The sequence below is a fragment of the Capra hircus genome, chromosome 3 (assembly GCF_001704415.2).
Source record: "Capra hircus breed San Clemente chromosome 3, ASM170441v1, whole genome shotgun sequence".
NCBI lineage: Eukaryota > Metazoa > Chordata > Mammalia > Artiodactyla > Bovidae > Capra > Capra hircus.
The window spans coordinates 29,974,989-29,999,012 of NC_030810.1; positions in this window are offsets into that span (position 1 = coordinate 29,974,989).

A 24,024-nucleotide genomic window follows, 5' to 3' on the forward strand; every position below is an offset into this window, starting at 1 on the left:
ATGTATACATTGGAATCACCTCCAATATTTATAAAAAATATTCATGCCAGAGCCCCTACTTCAGACCTGCTAAGTCAGAACCTCTGTATTTTACATAAGCTCTGTGAGTCCTATGTGCTTGCACGCTTGAGCATCTCAGCATAAAAAACTCACCTTCTCTTAGCCCTAGGTTTTCTTGTCTGAAAAATGAGGGACCAACAGCTCTTTCCAAGGATCCAAAAGAGCTTATGAATGTGAGAAGGCCTAGCACAGTGTCCATCAGGGGTTCTCTGTAATTGCCGACTTCCTTGTCCTGGCAACCAAAGAGTGCCTGGAGGGCCTGGGGTCTCATGTGTGTGTACATGACCCCACTTTGCCAGAGACCCAGAACACTGTTTTCTGGGCTTCGGGGTTCAGTTTCCTGATTGTTTGTTATTATTCTTAATAGAATTCAGGAGAAGGCCATGAGTGGGCCAGACATCTGTGATAAATCTGCCAGGGTTTTTACAGGAAAGATTTCCCAAGTTCACTGTATCCTATATTTCTTGCTTTTCTTTCCAGCTACAGCCCAGCCAGGAAAATATCTTGCTTGAACTGAAAGAAAACAGCCCGTTAGCCTCTGGTGAAAGTTGACTTAGGGAATATGAGTGTCACATTATATAGTGAATGAGTGCGAGGATGCTCGGGTCTTCTTCTGAAACACCAACCTGAAAGGGAAAAGGGGTATTTATTGCAAACCTTCCTTGTTTCAGTTCTTGTACCAAGTGCTTCACATGTGTTTTTTCACTTCATATAGGCCTTCCCCAATGGGGAGGTGAGGAATATTATTACCCCTATTTTACAGATGAGAAAACTGAGGCTCAGAGAGTTTGAATGACATGACCAAGATCTTACAGCTATGTGAGCATGTTTGAAGCCTATAGTCTTCTCTGTACCACAACTACCTGCTCAGGCCATCTGTTTGCCCTAATATTTTCTAATAACCTTGATTAATTTTATGACTAAAGCAAACAAATTTAAAAAGGTTATCCCTCCCCACCCCCACTCAAAATAGAAATCTTTCTAAAATGTAGTGTTCTTGCTATGCTTGGAATCCCTGGAGACTGGTGCCATGCCTGACTCTAGTAGGTGGGCAATAAATAATGGGTGATTGAAGGGATAAATGGGTGAATCTTTTGTTTACCTGCCAGGTCCCCATTTTTTCCAGTGGGGTGTCCCTGTGCCAATTTTTGTCTCTACTTCAGGCTTCCCCCCAGTGTCTGGGGCTGCTCCTCTAGGAAATTTTTTGCTTTGTGGCAAGCCTGGAGCCCAGGGGTTTGCCCTCTTGCGCTTAGCCTTTTTTAGATATAAGCAAGCTCTCATTTTCAGTCTCTGGATTTCCATTCTTAGATGTTCAGTTCAGTTCAGTTCAGTCACTCAGTCATGTCTGACTCTTTGTGACCCCATGAATCGCAGCACGCCAGGCCTCCCTGTCCATCACCAACTTCCAGAGTTCACTCAGACTCACGTCCATCGAGTCAGTGATGCCATCCAGCCATCTCATCCTCTGTTATCCCCTTCTCCTCCTGCCCCCAATCCCTCTCAGCATCAGAGTCTTTTCCAATGAGTCAACTCTTCGCATGAGGCGGCCAAAGTACTGGAGTTTCAGCTTTAGCATCTTTCCTTCCAAAGAAATCCCAGGGCTGGTTTCCTTTAGGATGGACTGGTTGGATCTCCTTGCAGTCCAAGGGACTCTCAAGAGTCTTCTCCAACACCACAGTTGAAAAGCATCAATTCTTCAGTGCTCAGCCTTCTTGACAGTCCAACTCTCACATCCATACATGACTCCTGGAAAAACCATAGCCTTGACTAGACGGACATTTGCTGGCAAAGTAATGTCTCTGGTTTTGAATATGCTATCTAGGTTGGTCATAACTTTTCTTCTAAGGAGTAAGCGTCTTTTAATTTCATGGCTGCAGTCACCATCTTAGATGTTAGTCATCATCAAATGTATGCCCAAGCTTTACTTTGATTATATTTAATAATAATAATAAGTATAATTTTTAGAGCCTCCTATGTATTCTTGCCTGGAGTAAACCCATGGACAGAGGATCCTGGCAGACTATGGTCCATGGGGGTCGCAAAGAGTTGGACATGACTGAGCAGCTAACCACAGTATATGTCCAAGATGCTCTGTTGAGCATTTCATATACAGTATCTTAAATATTCACAACAACCCTACTGTAGTGGATTGAATAGTGTTTCCCCCAAAATAAATGTCCAAATTCTAACCCTAGTAACTATGAATGTGACCTCATGTGGAAACAGGGTCAGTGGATTAAATTAAGGATTTTGGGATGAGGTCATCTGTATTTAGAGTGGGCACTCTATCCATGGCTGGTATCCTTATAAGAGAAGGGAGAGATTTGATTTGAAGATACAGACAGAAGACCATATGAAGATGGGGACAGAGGTTGGAGTGATGGATCTACCAGCTGAGGAATGCCAAGGACTGCAAATGGTCACTGGGAGCCTGGAGAGTGGCAGGGAACGTGTTCTATATCAGTGTCTCTAGTGAGAACCAACTCTGCCAACACCTTGATTTTGGACTTTTAGTTTCATGAACTGTCAGAGAGTAAGTTTCTGTTGTTTTAAGCCAGTAAGCATTTGGTAATTTTTTAATACCTGTAATACAGAAATGCTTTTTTAGTTTTATAGGTAAGAAAACTGAGGCCAAGAAAGAGTTTATGACTTTGTCCAAGGTCACAGAAGTAGCAAACGCCCCAGACCAGCCTGTAACTCAGTTCAGAACTGGCTTCTTGGGCATGCCACCTGTGTAGCTTTAATACTCTGTTGTGCTTTCTTAAAATCTTAATAATTTTTGATCAATGGGTCTTGCATTTTCATTTTGCACTGGGCCCTGCAAATTCTATAGCTGTTCCTGATGGGATCTCTCTTGTTGACAAACCTCTGCTCTTTCCTCTGACTCTGCAGGGTCACAGCCACATACATCCTTGGTCTCCACTGGTGCCCACAGCCGCACTCTCCACCAGTGTCCCCACTGTGGTAAGCTAAGGCCCATGCGAAGAGTTGACTCATTGGAAAAACTCTGATGCTGGGAGGGATTGGGGGCAGGAGGAAAACGGGATGACAGAGGATGAGATGGCTGGATGGCATCACCAACTTGATGGACGTGAGTCTGGGTGAACTCTGGGACTTGGTGATGGACAGGGAGGCCTGGCGTGCTGCAGTTTATGGGGTCGCAAAGAGTCGGACACGATTGAGCGACTGGACTAAACTGAACTGAACTAAAGGCCCCCAAAGATGTCCCTACCCTATCTCCAGGACCTGGGCGTATGAGACATGGTGTAGTAAAGGGACTTTGCAGTTGTGATTAAATTAAGAATCCTGAGATGGGGTGTCTGTGCTGGAAGATCTGGTGGGCCTCATGTAATCATAACAGTCCTTGTAAAAGGGGCACAGAAGTTAGGGTCCAAGGAGAAAGCAATATGATGACAGAACAGAGAAAAAGGTGAGACACTTTGAAGATGGAGAAAGGGGCTGCTAACCAAGAAATGCAGTGGCTTCTCAAAGCTGAAAAAGGCCTGGAGATGCATCTTCCCATCAGAGCCTCCAGAAGGTGCCAGACCTGCTGACACCTTCACTGTAACTCAAGCTGAGTTTGGAGTCCAACCTCCAGAATCATAAAAGAATAATTTTGTTTTTAAAGCCACTAACTTTTTGGCAATTTGTTATAATAGCAAAAGGAAACTACTATACCCTGCTTCAAAGACTCCCTCCTACCCTTGCCTTTAAATCTGTAGAAAAAAAATAAATCACTCTGTAAGTATTAGGGAAGAGAAATAGAACTCTTGTTCAACAGAAAACATTCAAAACATCTACATAATATTTATATATAGTTGTAAAAGTCACCGATTTTCAAAGGCAAGTTTCCTTTTCTTGAGGTTCATTTAATATGTAAGAAAAATATTCCAATATGTATAGTTAAATCATGAAAATTATTGATGCGAAACAATAAATATTAGTTTGGAATTACAAAGAATATTAAGAAGTATGCCTTTGAAAAAGCTCTCCATGCTTCTGTTTTAATCTTTCATTATTCTAAAAGGGAATATAATTTTAATGTTTATGTTATTTAATGGTCAGATTTCTGCCTAGGACATAAAAAGTAGTTAAACATTAAAAAATTGGTTGAAATATGAATTTAATCTAAGGTCCTTTTGTGAAAGAAAATGGAAGAAATGCAACCATTAAAAATAAACTAAAACTAAAAAGAAAAAAATTGAAAGAGAAACCAAAGTCCATTTCCCTTTGCCTGATTTTCAAGGTTACATATCCGTTAGATTTTGCCCAAAGTACCTTCTACATCTCCATCCAGCTGGCTCACACCAGCCACACAAAGATGTGTAGCTGAAAAAGCATAGATTTGAGATTAAGTTGTGTTCCACAACTTCCTGTCTATGTGAGTTCAAACAAGTTATTTCATTGATCTGGGTCCTATTACGTCCATTTCACAAATGAGAGAATTCGTCTTCAGGGGTGGGTTGTAGAAAAAATGAACCAAGTCTAGCATGATGGTCTGCATTTCACAGGTGTTGGAGAAAATGCTGTCAAGTATTAATTGTTGTCGCCTCTCTTTTCAAAGAATGGCCAGCATGTTCCAGACTCACTGAAGCATGGTCATTAGGGTAGAAACACTGATTTTAAAAAGTCACCATTAGGATTTCTAAGCAGACCTTTGAAGTTCCTAGCAGCAGACAGTCTACACAGAGGACAAAGCCTGGACCAACTCAGGGCCTGCAGTTTATGCATTAAGCAGCTGAGGATCCAGGAATGCTGCTATTGTCTTAGATAAAAAAAAGCCCAAGGCTTTCTGGGCTGGTAGAAAGATGGAATAGCTGGAGAGGAGGGCAACAGAGTACGTCTCTGGTCTCAGTGTTTTCTTGTCCCTTTTGAAGATATAAGAGAGGGTGAATGCATCCCCAAGTGAGTTTGATGAGTCCCAAAGAAGGGGGACTGGGGAACTTATGGCCAGCATCTGATTCCCCATTCTGGGACAACATGAGACCCACAAGGGTCTTCCTCTGCTTTGTCCTGGATGGGTGGAATGATGATATAATGGGATATTTGCTTGCTTCTCTAGCTGAGCTGAAAGTAACAGTGGCTGAAATGAGAAAGGTTATTTCTGTCACTCGACGTTTAGACTAGTTGGTGACCCAGGAAGGAAAGGCAGCTGTGTTCCACGAGTCCTTCTCTCTCGTTACTCCCCCATCCTAGGGGGATGGTTCTGGCTCCCTGAAGCATCTCAATCATGAGAGCTGTGGTTAGCTCTCATCTACCACACCTACACTTTAGTGAGCTGAAAGGTGGGAAAAGGAAGGCGGGAAATGGAAGCAAGCTGCTTCCCTTTCAAGGCATGGCCAGAAGTTTTACACTTTGCTTCTTTTCACATCCTATTGGCTGGAACTTTATCATATAGACATTCCCAGCTGCAAGAAAAGGGTTGGAAATGGAATCCCTAGCTGATGGTTATTGGACAAGCTGAGACTTATAGGTGTGGGGCTTTAAAGTTAATGGGAATCAAGACAGAATGGATACTGGGGACAATTAGTAATCTTGCTACAGAAAGCCCTCATAGAATGGTAAATATTTCCCCATTGAATCAGGCAGAGTTCAATCAATGAAGCAGAATCATTATAATTGTTATGGAATAAAGGATTTATTTTAGAAACAAGACCTCATAAAATTGTAGGAGAAGATGGGGAAATAAAGGTCTGAACTAGGCAGTTGGAAGAACAAAGAAAAGTCTCTAACCAACATTTTTGAGACTGCTGCAGTCAGACAAGTGAGGGAGAAAGAGCTGGATCTCCAGGACCCTCTGCATCTGCCCATTCCCCCATCTAAGAATGGCACTGAAACATGTATACTATCATGTAAGAAACGAATCGCCAGTCTATGTCCAGTGCAGGATACAGGATGCTTGGGGCTGGTGCACGGGGATGACCCAGAGAGATGTTATGGGGAGGGAGGTGGGAGGGAGGGTTCATGTTTGGGAATGCATGTACACCTGTGGTGGATTCATGTCAATGTATGGCAAAACCAATATGGTATTGTAAAGTAAAATAAAGTAAAAATTAAAATAAAAAAAAATACAACAGCCTTAAGAGAGCACTGGATGCTGCTTTACTTCCACTTCTCAGTCTTGCATACTTTTCTCTTCTGACCAATTCCAACCTGAAATTGTATAGGAAAGCTAGTCTGGGAAATGTAGTTCTATTAATAGCTTAGTCAAGTTGACACACTTACAAACCATAACATTCCTGTGGTGTAGAGCAGTGGAGATTGATATGATATTGACATGGAATGGGTCTAGGGATTTCAAGAGTGGGCAAGGGATGATGGGCAGTAGGTTCTGCACTTGTCTCCATGGATGTTGGTACTTAGGATGAGAAGTCTACCTCCCTGGGCCTCTCTCCAGTGCCTTGACACCACGTGCCAGCCCCTCCATTCCAGTGTTCCTCGCTGCATCAGGGCTAAGGTACCATCTTGGGATTGGTCTGGGAGGGACAAAACTTTGACTTGAGAAAAACCTAGTTATTTTAAGAAAAACCTCAAGTTGATTTTACTGGGATTTCTTCCCTTGGGCAGAATATGGACCTCATTTCAGTTCAGTTCAGTAGCTCAGTCGTGTCCAACTCTTTGCGACCCCATGAATTGCAGCACGTCAGGCCTCCCTGTCCACCACCAACTCCCGGAGTTCACTCAAACTCATGTCCATCGAGTCGGTGATGTCATCCAGCCATCTCATCCTCTGTCATCCCCTTTTCCTCCTGCCCCCAATCCCTCCAGCATCAGAGTCTTTTCCAATGAGTCAACTCTTCACATGAGGAGGCCAAAGTACTGGAGTTTCAGCTTTAGCATCATTACTTCCAAAAAAACACCCAGGACTGATATCCTTCAGAATGGACTGGTTGGATCTCCTTGCAGTCCAAGGGACTCTCATGAGTCTTCTCCAACACCACAGTTCAAAAGCATCTATTCTTCAGCACTCAGCTTTCTTCACAGTCCAACTCTCACATCCATACATGACTACTGGAAAAATCACAGCCTTGATTAGACGGACCTTGATTGGCAAAGTAATGTCTCTGCTTTTGAATATGCTATCTAAGTTGGTCATAACTTTCCTTCCAAGGAGTAAGCATCTTTTAATTTCATGGCTGCAGTCACCATCTGCAGTGATTTTGGAGCCCAGAAAAATAAAGTCTGACACTGTTTCCACTGTTTCCCCGCCTATTTCCCATGAAGTGATGGGACCAGATGCCATGATCTTAGTTTTCTGAATGTTGAACTTTAAGCCAACTTTTTTGCTCTCCTCTTTCACTTTCATCAAGAAGGACTTAGTCTATAGAAAACAGGGTGCTTTGTAAAAAAAGTAAGTTGCACTTCTTACACACTTCAATATGTACAGTGAGAAATTAACATGTACTAAATAGGTAATCAACACATCTGTCTTTTTCCTTTTCACTGGATCCCACCAAACCAAAGGATATCATTGGCCCTTTAATGAGACATGCTCTGGATTTTGCATGGCAGCTACATGAACACCTCCTCTGTTAAACGTTCCTGCCCTGCCTTCTCTGTGTGCTCCAAGGAGATTTGTCAAATGTTTGTGTGTCTGCCTGATTCAATGTGATATCTCACAAAGTGAATCATGAGCCCTCTTGGGTAGGGCCTTCATTTACTGTGAGTCTCTGTGTGCCAGTTGCAGGAAGCAGCTTCAGTGAACACTTGTTGACCATTTGAGTGGGTATACCTTCCTCCAAATTGTGAACAAGAAAATCAGTTGATTGTTTTATTCTGAATAGTATGCTGTTCCCTAATTGTGTAAAATCACACATACAGTTCTGTGTCAATATCATTTGATGGTGTTGATAAACATACACACCTTCTACAACTACAGGTAACAGGAATCTACCTGGGTCTTCAAATGTTAACTACGAATTATGTCTCCATCTCATTTCATTTCCTCTACTCTTCCTTTTCCCATGTCCTTTCCCCTTGCTTGTACTGAAGAAAAACATCTCTTACTTCAGGCTTTTGTTCCTGTGTTAGTTTCCTGAAGCTGCTGTAACAGAGTACCAAAAACTGGCTTAAAACAACTGACATTTATAGTCTCACAGTTCTGGAGGCTAGAAGTCTGAAATCAAGGTGTCATCGGGGCTGTCTTCCCTCTGTAAGCCCTAGGGGAAAATCCTTCCTTGCCTCTTGCTACTTTCTGGCGGCTTCTGACAATGTTTGTCTTGTAGCTGCACGGCTCCAATCTCTGCCTTTGTTGTCATATGGCTTTCTCGCTCTCTCTTGGCTCCACATGGCCTTCCTGTAGGGATACCACTCACTGGATATAATTCAGTATGACCACATTTCACCTTGATTACATCTGCAAAGACCATATTTCCCAATAAGGTTATGTTCACAGGTACTAGAGATTAGATCTACAATCTATCTTTGTGGGGATGTGACTTTTCCTACAACTGTCTCCATAGCTTTGTCTTTTGCACTTGGAGGCATCTAAGTTCCAAGCTCAGATGCTCCCAACGATACCTGCAGCAAGCCACTGCATAAGTTCCAGAGGAGCCCTGCTAGAGGAGGGCGAATCCTATCCTCTTGGCCTTTGATGAGCACAGTGGCCTGTGGGGACAGAGGGATGAGGTCCACTTCTGAGTCTCCATCACAGCCTCCCGTATAAAATCACACAGTACTTGAGGCCAACACAGCATTGTAAAACAATGATCCTTCAATTAAAAAATTAGAAAAAGAATCACACAGTACTTGATATAATAGGGTAGGAAGTACAGAGACCTGGGCATCCCATTGGCTCCATCACCAATAAGCTGTGTGACTGGAACAAGCTGCCCCTCTGAGCATCAGGTCACTACTTGGTTGAGTCTTGAATGAACATACTAAGCATTTGCCATATGCAAAAATAGGAGTCCTGGGACACAGGAATAATTAAGGTTCTGTCCTCAATGAACCTAGCATTCAGTGGGGGATGAACCACTCACCTATGAGGTTCTTTCTATGAGGATCAAGGCTCTTTGTAGTTCATAACCCACTGTGAACATGTCAGCAGCAAAAGCGACTCATGGAGTTCAGGCCTGGAAGAACTTGTGACCATACCACAGATCCTCCATTAAGCTTCCCTCACTGCTAGGCACAGACAATTGAAATTCAGGAAATAACATTTATTTTTCATTTACTTATGTATTAATTTGAGCCTTGATCACGTACCAGGCACAGGGCTAGGTCCTGGAGATACAGTGCTGAATACAGCAGGTAGAGGCTCCGCCCCAGGGACCTTACAGTCTACAGGAGACACAGACATTCCACAAGGGGCATGTTCTGACCTTCCCAGGAACTCTTGCTTTGGCTTTAAAGGGTAAGTAATTTTTTATTTTTTAAGTTTATCAACCTTAAACCTTGTCTTAGTCTATCTGGCCTGCTATAACAGAATATCATAGACTGGTGTTTTATAAATAAGGAAAATTTATGCCTCACAGTTCTAGAGGCTGCAAAGTCCAAGATCAAGGGGTGCTGTCCTGATTAGGTACCTTGTGTACACCCACTTCCTAGTTCATAGATGGCCATCTTCTTGCCATGTCCTCATGGTGAAGGGGAAAGAGAGCTCTCTGGGGTCTCTGTAATAAGGACACTAATATCATTCATGAGGGATCCACCCTTATGATATAATTACTTTCCAAAGGCCCCACCTCCAAATACCATCACCTTCGAGATTAGATTTCAACATATGGACTTTTTTTGGGGCATGAGGATACAAACATTCAGTCTATAGCAAATATCAACAGATTCCAGGTATACAAATCAGTCTTCTGACTTTTGTTGAAGAATCATTTCCATATTATTAAACTGGTCTATGTAGGAAGCAAGGATGAGATCTGTCTCTGCTTAGAGCAGGACTGTTGTGCTACTTGAATGAAATCATATCTGGGCAGGTGTATAATAAAGGTTAAAATATTACCAAGGAGAAAGAGTTCTCATTATTAAGGCCCATCTGGATATATTGTGATGTCTCTGTGTGTGTGTGTGCATGACAGAGAGAGAGAAAAGCAAGAACATAAGCTGTTGTGTATGTTTTTCGCCTGCAAAAAAAAAAAAAAAAAAAAAGAAGAAGATGACAAGGCAATGTGGAAGATGCTCTCCCTAGGCATGGTGGTTCCCTGTACTCAATTCTGAGAGAGCAGTTGACTCAGATAGGGCACCTGAGAGGCCATCCTGGGGGAAGGGATCCTGCCTGGATCTTGGAGGATGAGTAGGTGTTGGCAGAACAAAGAGGATGCAGGGGGTGCAAAGGGGCAGAACCAGAGAATAGTAAGATGTTTTCCACTACCTGTAGCCCCCAAGTGCAGGGGCCTGCTAGCAAGGAGACCTCCCTTCTTACCACCTTCTACATCCTCCTTACCTACTCTCCTCCCCCTCTCCCAGAAGTGTGGGCAAATTGTTAATCATGGATCAGATCCCAAGATAACGAGGTAAACTCATGAGCAGTGCTGGGGGGATCACTGTATGAAAAGGCAATGCATGGGAGTGTGAATTTCTGGTTTGCCCCTCTAGATCCAGGAGCAGGAGAGGAGCCAGGGTCCAGCTTGCAAGGAGGAGACCCAGCCTCCTCCCGTTTCCTTCAGGCATGTGCTCAAGGGCTTTCAGCTCTGGCCTCTTGTCCCCCACATTGGCTGCCTGGTGGTCTGATTCCAAGATCTGAATTTGGATCTTCAGCTTCAGAAAAAGCTCCAGCAAACTGCACGTGGAGGGTTTGGATCCAAGTCCAACTATTAATATAAACTTTGATTTTTCGTGTGTAAGAGAGTCCAGGCAATCCTGGATCCCTTAGTCTAATAAAAATACAAGTGTACCCCACAATCATTCGTCATGCCATCTTTTGTGTGTGGACTGGCTTTCAGCTTTTCCTCACTTCTTTTTTGCCCTGCTGGATCAACCAGAGCCGGCCACCCCATTCAAGCCAATTTCCCATAGCCTTCTTTTCTTTGTCCACTTACCTCACCCTATCCTGTGTTTTACTGGTGTTGACATCATCTCAGAGTCTGGAGGAGGGCTCACAGTGTACCTCTTTTGTGTTCTCCACCACGTTAAGCACATTCAGGACAAATGGTTCATAAACATTTATTGGACTCAACTATTCCTGGCAGAAAAGGGAAACTAGCATCAGTGTAAGTTATGGTGGGCCTAGAGCTACCATGATTTCTTCATTCATGCCTCCAACCACTGTTCCCTGAGAACTCTGTCGGCCGTCACAGGCTACCTGTCCTCGTGGAGTTGATGGTCTCCTTTAACCAGCACCGTAATGCAGAGGGTTTGTTTTCTAACTTGGTGTTTGCCAAGCAGGAAACAGAAAGGCTCTGAATGGGGAAAGCCAGCAGGTTTGCTAGCAAAGAGGCCCCCAGATCTGCAAGGAATGGAAGGCAGGCCTCCTGGGAAGGCTTCCTTGTGATGCTTTCGTATCCCCCCTTGGCCTCTGCAGCTGTGTTGTGTGAGAATGGAGCCAACATTTATCACTTGCCTGCCCCTTGGGACTGCAGTCACCTTCCTCCCCATGTGGCAGCATTTCTAGGCCCTGGAGGGAGACAGGCTGTGGACCAAAGCCAGGCCAGTTACCAGAGCACTTTTTCTCCTCTCTTGAAATGTGTGATGCTTTCCCCACATGGCTGTAATTGGAGGGTCCCTCCCTTTTAATAATCCTTTTAAAGAAAAACCAGAGCAACACCCGGATGATTTGCGATGACGAGGATGAGATCCACTTTTCCCATCCTCCTGACATCTGGGAGATGAGCAAAGCAGAGGAACAGAGTGTTTCGTGCCTTCTCCAGCACCTTCTCCCAGGTGGGCGTTCCCTCCAGCGTGGCAGGAATGGCCCCTCTCCTGCCAGAAAAGAACTTGAGTCAATGGCTTCATTCCCGATGATGTGTTTTAACAAACACATGGAGCATCTCCTTAATGCCAGAGCAATGCTGGGTCCTGAAGGGACAGAGAGAAGGAGGTGCTGCCCTGTCCTCAAAGATAGCTCCATCTGGAGGCATTCGGGGAAAGGCGGAACTTGAGGAGGAGGTAGATTTTCACTGATCGAGAAAGGGAAGGTGTTTTAGGCAGAGGCCACAGCCTGGGCAAAGGTGTGGAGGTTTGAGAAGGGGGTCTTGGGTTGGGGGAAGATTTTCCCAGAGGGATTGTGGCTGTAAATGGAAATAGAGACAGGAGCCACTTAGGGAGGGCTTGAGTAAGATAAGGAAACAAGTTTATCCTTCAGGGGATGGGAAGAGGCTGAGATACTGCAGATTCCTGATCCTGGCTTCACTCGTATGGGCTTGTCAGGTGGCTCAGCAGTAAAGGCTCTGTCTATAATGCAGGAGACGCAGGAGACGTGGGTTCAATCCCTGGGTCGTGAAGATCCCCTGGAGGAGGAAATGGCTGCCCATTCCAGTATTCTTGCCTGGAGAATTCCAGGGGCAGAGGAGCCTGGTTGGCTACAGGAGCCTGAGGTCACAAAGAACTGGACATGACTGAGGACTGAGTATACACACACACTGAAATGCCTGAGCCACAGCTGTCTTTCTGTTTTTATAGCACTAAAACACAAAGACAATTAGGAAGTGAGGCAATAATTTGACAACTGATTTTTTTTTTTCATTCTTATGCGTTTGTTAACTAAAAATTTCTTATGTGACTGGTTGATTTCTGGAGAAGATAGCACTAATACGTCCAGTTAGTCTTGGGGACACATCATTTTTGCCTAAAACAGGGAAATGGCTCAGATGCCGCCACCATCTCCGGGATTTTCAGGGCTAGGTGAAATGCCCCAGAAGACCTATGTCAGCCCTTTAAAAGGGTTCTGATTGTCTCTGGATGGAGGTTTGTGGAGCCAGGCCCAGCCTGCTGGCAAGGAGGAGGCCAAGTTGGGTGGTGAAATATGCTCTGTTCCTTAGTAGAGCACCTTCCTGGCCGTCAGAGGGATGGAAAAATGGCCCTTTCTGGTAAACACAGATGGCCTGGGTATATCCCTGAGTTTTTACTTTAAAAGGCTAAAACGTGAGCTAGACCTTCAATCAGAGGTATGTGGGAAGTTTCCTGCACTCCGAGAGCCAGTGGCCTCCGAAGGTGGAGGGTTCTCCCGCCCAGGCTGGCGGATCTGGGCTCACCTTCCTCCTGCCCTCCCCAGCTCCTGGTTCCTGCCACCTCACACCTCTCCTCAGAGCCTCCCACCCACTCCCTGCCCTGAGCGAGGCCTGAGCACAATCTATTTCTCTTCTTCTCCCCTCTCGGCTCTGCCTCTGTCATCCAGGTACTAAGCAGACCTCTGCTAACCATGGTTTCTTTCTGGGAAAAGCTGTGTGGTGCCTCCATCCCTGCAGGGAGGTCTGGGGATGCAGTCAGGTGCTCTGGATGAGGTATCTCTGGGCCTGGCCAGGCACGGCTCAGTCAGGGCAGCACGGGGAGCTTCTGCTCTCCACCCAGAGGTCAGAAGGAGAGGCGGCTTTTCCTCTGCCTGCCTCTTTGAGCCTGCCTCTTAGTCTCTCCTCTATATTTTCATGAATCTCTATGCCATTCCATTCTTTATTTCATTTTACCTTCCCATTAACCAGGCCAGGATGACCATTGTACTAGTTAGCCCATCACTGTGTAATGAATTTCCCCAAGACTCAGTCTTTGTTAAAAAAAAACAAGCAGGTTTTATCTCCCCCAGTATCCAAGGCTGAGGAGGCTGCAAGAGGAGTAAGCTGGGTGGTTCTGGCTCAGGGTGTCTCATTAAGTAGTCAGTGGGGAAGGTGTTGTCCACTTCCAAGCTCAAGCTTACTCACGGGGCTGTTGGCAGGAAGGTTTCATTTCTCCCATGTGGGTATCCCTGTAGGGCTTCAAGAGAGAGATTCAGAGAGCACCAAAGGGAAGCCACAGCATCGTTCATAACTTGATCTTGGAAATGCTATACCATCACTTCCGCCGTATACTACTGGTCACAGAACAACACTGGTATAGTGTGTGGGGGAACCACACAGGGTGTGAATACCAGGAGGTAGGGATCATGAGTGGTCATCTTGGAAGCTGGTTACCATGGTTACCCAGAGACTAAAGGGCAGTAATGGCCTTAGGGAGTCCCAATTCTTTCTATTGAAACATTGATTTCCCCTTCCTGAAGTTCTTCCTTTTTCATCGTCTTCAACCTCATCTTCTTCTGTGGGCTGCACTCTTCGGCCTGAAGATGCTTCCCATGATGCTGTGGTCCTTGCCATACCTCTCCTCCACCTTCCACCCTACATCATCCTCCCCCTCCCCACCCCAAGCTACCTGCATCTCTTTATCTATTCATTGCCAAACTTCTTGCTCTGGCTTCCTTATCTGCACTGCCACCGGTCTATCGCTTGACTCATTAATCTTTCACTGAAGAAAAGAGCCAACTGTGATCTCCCTCCCAGGGACCGCCGCCTGCAGCCGTGGCATGGCCTCTTGCTCCCTGACCTCTGCTCCTGGGCTCTGCTGACCTGTGGTGCTGGTTGAGCTCCTTTGGCTTCTGTGTGAGGACACCTCTTAGTTGTCCTCAAAGCTCACCAGCTCTATGGCTGTAACCGGTTCCTCCAGACCCTGGATGTGGTTGTAGTGATGTGTTTGTGTTCCACTCCTCAGCTCCTTTCCATTTTTGTTACACTCTTTCCAAGTATCTATTTACTTGGAATTTGTTTTCCCTCCCTAACTTGTCCAGCAGAAAACTCTAACTTTGTGAACTCAGGTAGAGCACTCTTCTTTCTAAATCTCTCTCTTTTCCTGGACCCCCCACCCCCCCACCCCTGCCCCCGACAGCATGGGCTTTCCTTGTAGCTCAGTTGGTAAAGAATCTGCCTTTAATGCAGGAGACCTGGGTTTGATTCCTGAGTCAGCAAGATCCCCTGGAGAAGGAAATGGCAACCCACTCCAATATCCTTGCCTGGAAAATCCCATGGACAGAAGAGCCTAGCAGATTACAGTCCATGGGGTCGCAAGAGCTGGACACAATTTAGCCACTAAACTACCACATGTGGGATCTTAGTTCCTCAATGACAGATTGAACCTGTGCCCCCTGGAGTGGAAGCACAGAATCTTAACCACTGGACCACCAGGGAGGACCCTCTACATGCCTCTCTTGTCAGTTCCCTTGTTTTAAATCCCGTAGGCCCCGCTCTACTTCAAGCCTGTGATTTCTCATATGGGCTTTTTCAGTAGAACCCCCCACATTACTCCCTCTCAAATGGTCTCTACCACCAGATTCGGCCTCCCTGTGTTATCAGGATGATGTCACAGCACACAGTCTACAAATCTTATGGGAAACCCAAGGTCCTCCACAGTCTGGTTCTTGCCTGCTCAGTTGCATCACTCATTACTCTCTCCTCCTAAACTCCCTTGTTTCACCTACCAGACACAGAGGACCATCCGCTCTACCGCCCTTTGTGGACCCTGCTGCTGGTGCTCCCAGCCTCAGCTCAAGCACCACCTGTGCAGTGAGGCCCTGCCTGACCCCCAGGGAGCCGTGGAGGGTCTTATCCCCTTACCTGCTTACATTCCCTAGGGTCTCGCCCATACACACTGCCTCAGGGCTTTCTCTTGCCACAGACCATAGTCTGTGGGCAGCCTGGGTGGTCCCATCTCTAGGGAGCAGCCCTCAGCTAAGAAAGGATGGGAGGTGGTAGGTTAATAGCCCAGCTTCCTCATTCCTTAGGTGGAATAACTCAGAAAAGCCTTCTACACAGTCTCCTAGGAGCATCCAGTGAGATTAAGACCAGCTGCCCCATGGTATTAGCTCCTTTTCCTGTCTCACTTCCCCAGTCCCCCATGAATGCCTCCTGAGAACATCTGAATAACTCCTTACATTCAAGCTCTTGTCTCTGGGTCTGCTTTTAGGAGAGCACAGCCTGAGACACCTCTTTGGTCCCTGCTGCAGTTGGCATGGATCTCCACTGCAGCAGTCCCATGTTTAATATCACCGAGTGCCTGTTTTTTTTGCTAGCCTTCCTCATGCCAGTCCCCAGGGAGCAGTAGCACAAAGGTGCCCTGCTATGGCTGGCAACGTGCCCAATAGATGTTCGATGAGTGAACAAAAGACTGGTTTTTCTAAAACTGTTCTGATTGTATTTCTTTGCTACTGAATCCTTCAGTACAGACACTTATGATCTTTCCCAGTGTGACCCTAGCTTCCAGTTTCAGTTTCCCAGCTCATGCCTTTCCACCTGGGCTGCCCTGAGAGTTCTGAAAAGCAGCTCCGCCCTCTTCTGTGCTTGGCCACTCCCCCACCCTCCCACCCAGCTGGAGCGTTTTGCTCATCCAGGCATTCAGCTGACCTTCCCTGAGCACAGGGATGGTGCTCAACAATCTTGGCTGGAAAGGAAACTTTCTGCAGAGATTGGCCAAGTAGTCTATGTCTTTCATGGTTTCGTCCAATATAGTGTTTCTTGCACCTCAAGAGGACAAAGGCCATTTTAATTTTAAGCATTTGGCATAGTGCGCTGAATGAAGGGCCCCCCTGGTCCAGCCTCTTGGGGGACATTAATAACAAATTCTCCGCGCCCACCCCCCCCACCCCCCCCCCACCCCCGCCCCGACCATTTTATGGGCAACACGCCAGACAGGATTTATTTAGATGCAGCCTTCCTACACTGTTAGAATATATAGTTTTGATTTCATGAATGAATTATTCATATAAGCATCAGAATTGACTTTCTGCACAGGTTCAGTGAAGTATTTGTTAAAGTATCTACGCTGGCTAGCAATTGGTAAAATGTTCTACATGTAGATGCTTTTAAGAGTTACATATTTCATGACATCAGAGTAGAAGAAATAGTCCGCTAAAGGCTTGGAGATCCTTGTAATAGACAACAGTTCGATAAGGTTTCAAATCAGAATTTGAAAAAGTAGAATCAGAAGTAGATTCTGCTTCCAAATGTTTCAGCGTTCTCCAGGTGATCACTTTCAGCTGAGCCACTCATCCTCATTTTAGAAAAGCAGAAATTGAAGTTTGGAGAGGTAGCAATATAAATGTCAGGTGGGAACGTGTACATTGTAGGAGCATAATATGAATATATATAATATATGTAAATGGGTAGGTAACTTGGTTGCTCTGAGCTTCCGTTTCCTGTCTGTAAAAACAGGAATTATTTGTAGTGCATAGTACATACATGCATCACTTTCAACATAGAGTCGGCCTCTGTTTCCTCATCTGTAAAATGGGGCTCATCCCTGCTCTGTCCCTCTCATTGTATGCTCACATACTGACAGATAGAGCAGGTGGTACTTCTTTGTAAAGCAGTTTCCTCTGTGATGATACTTTTCATTAGGAGACTCTAACTGTGTTATGTAGGAAAGAACACAGGCTCTGCCTTAGGGAAATTAGAGTTCAAATCCTGGCTCTGCCACTTACATTGATCCTTAGCTTCTCCTCACTGTGGACTGGGGCTCCCCATCTGCAGACTCACAGGGAAGATGCCTGGGATCCTGTTTGGAGAAGAGGTTGCATGTGGCAGCCCCTTTTGTGCCCGCTACTCCCTGTTCCCAAGTACTCCCCAGTACTCAAGAGAATGTGTGAGATAGATGTAGGAGGAATTTTCCCTAGAGGTAAGCCCCACAGTTTTTTTGTTGTACAATTTTCTATTGGTGAATCGCTATACCTTAACAAAATCACAGGTAATGAGAAGAAAACTAGTGTCTGGACACTTAAAGGCCCTATTCTCTTGGACATTGCAGTGAAGTCAAGAAGAGTCTTTGTTCCCTGATTGTCCTGGAGAAGAAAAACATAAAAGCCTCAGTTATGGGTTTATTCTCATTCCAGAGAGGAACAGTGGGTTCTTTCTCCAGTCATCCCTGTCCTTAACTGGGGAGGAGCCCAGGGACATATTTTACAGCTAAGTGAAGAGCTTGCCTCCAAATTCAGATTTAAGCCTTGAGCAAAATGAATCACTATCTCACTCAGTTAAGTCTTATCTGATTACCTAATAAGACCTCACTTCAAAGAAGGACTCATTTATTCACCAAATATTTATTTAGCACCTGCTATATACCAAATGCTGCTTTGGCAGCTGGAAGGGATAGATCAGAACAGAGAGAGGTGATGAGGGCAGAGTGGCATGAGGCAAAAGGCTCTTTTTCTGGTGGTAAGACACCTGGGTTCACTTCCTACTATTTGAATTTATATTCTGTGCAACCTTGGGAAAATCACCTAACCTCTTTGAATCAGAGATATAATAAATCCTTCTTGTTTGTTTTGAGGCATATGGTATGGTGGCTAGAAGCCCTAGGTTCAGGCAGACATGGAATAGAATTTCCATTTAGCTATGACACATAGTAAGATATAACCTTGACTAAGTCACTTCACTTCTTTGAGCTTCAGCTTCCTCACCTGCAAAATAGGCATAATAAGGTATTTCTTGAAAGACTGTTGGGATGGTTCAGAACTAAGAGTAGCAAATGAAAGTACTATTTGAAGCTCAAGGGAGAGAGAAGATTTTTCCAGATCAAACTGGAATCTATTCTGAACCTCCTAGCCCTTTTTTGAGGTTAATTCTTTCACTTATTGCTTGATTAGAATTGCCTGAAGCTGGCTATTGGAGGACTAGAGTCTTTGAACTTGGATTTTTCCATTTTCTATAAAACTAATTGTTGGTTGCTAAAACCCCAAGTGAAAACAAGTTAATTTATGAAGGTAACTTCTGCAGCCTGCTTCCTTGCCATGGGTCCACCCTTCTCTTGGTGGTGGCGTGGCTGGCTTTCTCTGCATCTGTACAACTGCTTTCTCTGACTCAGATCATCACCTCTCCTCTCCCAGCTCTGACCTCTCCCAACTTTTTCTATCAGGTCAAGTCAGAGAAAGCATTATTCTCACGAACTTTCTCCCCAGAACGGGGCCAGAGTTTCCATTCTTTAACTCCGCTTACACAGGCAAACACATCTACCAATCTTGGCATGCTGATCTGTGGGCAGCCTGGGGTCCAATGGCCTTCCTGGGCAGGGCACTCTGAGTCAAGAGTGGAAAATGAGAGTCGCTGGTGTCCTGGATCTAAGTGTCCCAATTCCTCCACCCTTTAAGGGTGGAGGCCTCCCTGAGGCTTTGCAAAGATTTTCCGTAGACCAGCATAGCCTGAGCAGGCTCCAAGGGCACCCAGACCTGCCCTGGAGGCAGGCTGATGGCAGAACCAGTGGCATGGTGATCCTCCTGGGACTCTGTTTCCTGGAGCTGATGTGCATGGACTTTTAGAGGAGGGGCGGAAGGAGTCAGAATGTGTTTTAGGGCTTGGCAGAGAGGAGGATGGTGTTGAGGAGGGTGGAGGGCAGAGGTGGTGGCTGTGTCCCTGCTGTCTGGAAAACTGAGACAGGATAAGTAGATAGTAGTGGTTTAGTCACTAGGTCGTGTCTGATTCTTGAGAACCCATGGACTGTAGTCCCCAGGTTACTCTTCCATGGGATTTCCCAGGCAAGAATACTGGAATGGGTTGCCATTTCCTTTTCCAGATCTTCCTGATCTAGGGATTGAACTTGGGTCTCCTACACTGAATGTGGATTCTTTACCATTCAGCCACCAGGGAACTGTAAAATGTGAAAGTGAGATTTGATTCACTGATGCAACAGGCAGGGGTATTTCTTTTAATTAACTGCAAGGAGATCCAACCAGTCCATCCTAAAGGAAATAAGTCCTGAATAGTCATTGGAAGGACTGATGCTGAAGCTGAAACTCCAATACTTTGGCCACCTGATGTGAAGAACTGACTCATCTGAAAAGATCCTGATGCTGGGAAAGATTAAAGATGAGAGGAGAAGGGGATGACATGGGATGCAATGGCTGGGTGGCATCACTTACTTGATGGACATGAGTTTGAGCAAGCTTTGGGAGTTGGTGATGGACAGGGAAGCCTTGAGTGCTGCAGTCCATGGGTCACAAAGAGTTGGACGTGATTGAGCGACTGATATGAACTGAACTGAACCCTCAGTTAACATGAATTTCATGGCACCGATTTTATAAGGTATTGCTGTCAATGTGTTTTTGGTCTGACACTTACTTGGGGGATGGTTCTCACCTCCTCTCTGAGGGCCACAGCTTCCTCATTTGTAAAGGAGGAATGATGGTAATTCCTGCTTCAGATCCTGAGTGCATAAGTCAGGTTGAATGTCAAGATGTAAAATTCTTCAAACACTCTAATCCCCTAGGCAATTGTTAGTCACATAGAGAGAACAAAATTAGCTGTGAAAAGCCTAAGAAAAAGAAGTAATGAGGCAGTTCTATCTGTGTTGGCTCAGGTTCATGAATGGAAAACTTGGCTGCAAGTGGCCTTCTTTGTTCAAAACAGAACATTCCTTTTCATTATCTGATTCTTGAAATGGTCCCTCCCATGGGTGTCCACCGTGGTTCTCACCTGCGGAGGCACCAGTGTGTGAACACTTGCTAGGATAACAGATCCCAGCCTGTTACTGACAGCCAGGTTGTCACCATCCAAGAGGGGCTCTCCTGTCCCACGGAGAGAGAATAATTCCAGACTCTGGTCAAGTTTGGGCCAACTGGAACTCTGAAACTAGCTCCCAAGTGTCTTAGAAATACTTGGGGAAAAAGAAAAAAGGTTTGTTCTCTTTGAGCTTTTGATAATCTCTTTGCAATCCTTCTGCTCCTATTTAAACAGAGGTTTGTTCTGAGTTCATAGAATCATAGAATTTCAGACCTGGGTGGTGTTGGGAGGACTTTGAGTTCATCTAATGCAATCCTTTCATGGTACAGTAAAGAAATTTGAGTGCTGAGTGGGAAAGGGGGCTGCCTGAGGTTGCCAAGCTATGTCCTGTTGGGAGACAAAGCTGGAACTCTTCTTTCCTGCTTCTTAGTGAAGATCCTATAATATATAAAGAAGTGGATCTAAGCCCCCTCTAATCTTTTAGATAACCCTTCCAGGCTTGTAGGGGTATCTCGACATTAGGTTTCCTAGGAAGAACAAGCAGGTGAGTCATCTATAGTCTTGGAATTCCTGATACCCATATCTTCTGAGTCTGGGGGCCACTCTGGGGTCTCTGCCACTCTCCCCAGCTCCTACTCAGCTCTGGGACTTAGGCCAAGGTGAAGCAAGAAGAATGAAATGTGGTCAGGGCACAAAATGTAAGGAGACACTCCCTCCTTGGTTGGCATTTGTGTGGCCCCTTAAGAGTGAGGGCCTCCTTAATTTTTTTTTTTTTAATTAAATTGAAGTTGATCTACACTGTGTTAGTTTCAGGTGTACAGCAAAGTGATTTGGATACACACACACATACACACACACACACACACATATTCTCTTTCACATTCTTTTCCATAATAGGTTATTACGAGATATTGAGTGCAGTTCCCTGTGCTATACCGTAGCATTTGTTGTTTATCTATTTTATATATAATAGTTTGTATCTGTTAATCCAAGACTCCTAATTTATCCCTTCTCTCAGGAGAGAGTATGTACTTGCATACCACCCTTCCTCTTTGGTAACAATAAGTTTGTTATCTATGTCTATGAGTCTCTTCTAGTTTTGTAAATAAGTTCATTTGTATTTTTTTTTCTTTTAGATTTCACATATAAGTGATGTCTTATGATATGTGTCTTTCATTTAGTATGATAATCTCTGGGTGCATCCATGTTGCTGCAAATGGCATCATTTCATTCTTTTTAATGACTGAATAATATTCCATTATCTATCTATCTATCTATCTATAATATATCTATCCTCTTAGGATGGATGTTTAGGTTGCTTCTGTATCTCAGCTATTATAAATGGTGATGCTGTGAACATTGAGGTGCATGTATCATTTCAAATTATAATTTACTCTGCATATACGTCCAGGAGAGGAATTGTTGGATCATATGGTAGCTCTTACTTTGCCGACAAAGGTCCATGTAGTCAAGGCTATGGTCTTTCCGGTGGTCATGTATGGATGTGAGAGTTGGACTGTGAAGAAAGCTGAGCGCTGAAGAATTGATGCTTTTGAACTGTGGTGTTGGAGAAGACTCTGGAGAGTCCCTTAGACTGCAAGGAGATCCAACCAGTCCATCCTAAAGGAGATCAGTCCTGGGTATTCACTGGAAGGACTGATGCTGAGGCTGAAACTCCAATACATTGGCCACCTCATGCTAAGAGTTGACTCATTGGAAAAGACCCTGATGCTGGGAGGGATTGGGGGCAGGAGGAGAAGGGGATAACAGAGGATGAGATGGCTGGATGGCATCACAGACTCGATGGACGTGAGTTTGAGTGAACTCCGGGAGTTGGTGATGGACAGGGAGGCCTGGTGTGCTGTGATTCATGGGGTTGCAAAGAGTTGGACACGACTGAGAGACTGAGCTGAACTGAACTGATGGTAGCTCTATTTTTAGTTTTTTAAGGAACCTCCATACTGTTCTCCATAGTGGTTGCACCAGTTTACATTCCCACCAGTAGTGCAGAAGGGTTCCTTCTTACATCTAGGTTCTTCACTTGCCTCACCTTAATGAGGCAGTCCTGGCCAGTCTTCAAACATGCTGTGTCCTCTTCCACCCTGGGGCTTTTGCCATTCCTTTTGCCTTTGAGAACTGCATGGCTTCCCTCACTCCCCTGTCTGGGCTCCAAGGTCACTTCAGTGGGAGCTTCCCTGAGGTAAGGCAGCTGTGCTGTTCATTTCTACCCTCTCAGTTCAGTTCAGTTCAGTCACTCAGTCATGTCCAACTCTTTGCGACCCCATGGACTACAGCACACCAATCTTCCCTGTCTATCACCGACTCCTGGAGCTTGCTCAAAGTCATGTCCATCGAGTCAGTGATGCCATCCAACCATCTCATCCTCTGTTGTGTCCCCTTCTCCTCCTGCCTTCAATCTTTCCCAGCATCAGGGTCTTTTCAAATGAGTCAGTTCTTTGTATCAGGTGACCAAAGTATTGGAATTTCAGCTTTAGCATCAGTCCTTCCAAAGACTATTCAGGACTGATTTCCTTCAGGATGGACTGGTTGGATCTCCTTGTAGTCCAAGGGACTCTTAAGAGTCTTCTCCAACACCTCACTTCAAAAGCATCAGTTCTTCAGTGCTCAGCTTTCTTTGTAGTCCAACTCTCGTATCCATACATGACTACTGGAAGAACCATAGCTTTGACTAGATGGACTTCTGTTAGCAGAGTAATGTCTCTACTTTTTAATATGCTGTCTAGGTTGCTCTTCCAAGGAGCAAGCGTCTTTTAATTTCATGGCTGCAGTCACCATCTGCAGTGATTTTGGAGCCCCCCCAAAATACAGTCTGTCACTGTTTCCATTGTTTCCCAATCTATTTGCCATGAAGTGATGGGACCAGATGCCATGATCTTAGTTTTCCGAATGCTGAGTTTTTAGCCAATCTTTTCACTCTCCTCTTTGACTTTTATCAAGAGGCTCTTTAGTTCTTCCTCACTTTCTGCCATAAGAGTGATATCATCTGCACATCTGAGGTTGTTGATATTTCTCCTGGCAATCTTGATTCCAGCCTGTGCTTCATCCAGCTTGGCATTTCCCATGATGTATTCTGCATATAAATTAAATAAGCAGGGTGACAATATACAGCCTTGATGTAATCCTTTCCCAATTTGGAACCAGTCTCTTGTTTCATGTCTGGTTCTAACTGTTGTTCTTGACCTGCATATAGATTTCTCAGGAGACAGGTAAGGTGATCTGGTATTCCCATCTCTTGAAGAATTTTCCACAGTTTGTTGTGATCCACACAGTCAAAGGCTTTGGCATAGTCAATAAAGCAGGAGTATATGTTTTCCTGGAACTCTCTAGGTTTTTCCATGATCCAGCAGATGTTGGCAATTTGATCTTTGGTTCCTCTACCTTTTGTAAGTCCAGCTTGAACATCTGGAAGTTCATGGTTTATACACTGTTCAAGCCTGGCTTGGAGAATTTTGAGCATCACTTTGCTAGTGTGTGAGATGACAATATTTTGTGCAGTAGTTTGAACATTCTTTGGCATTGCCTTTCTTTGGGATTGGAATGAAAACTGACC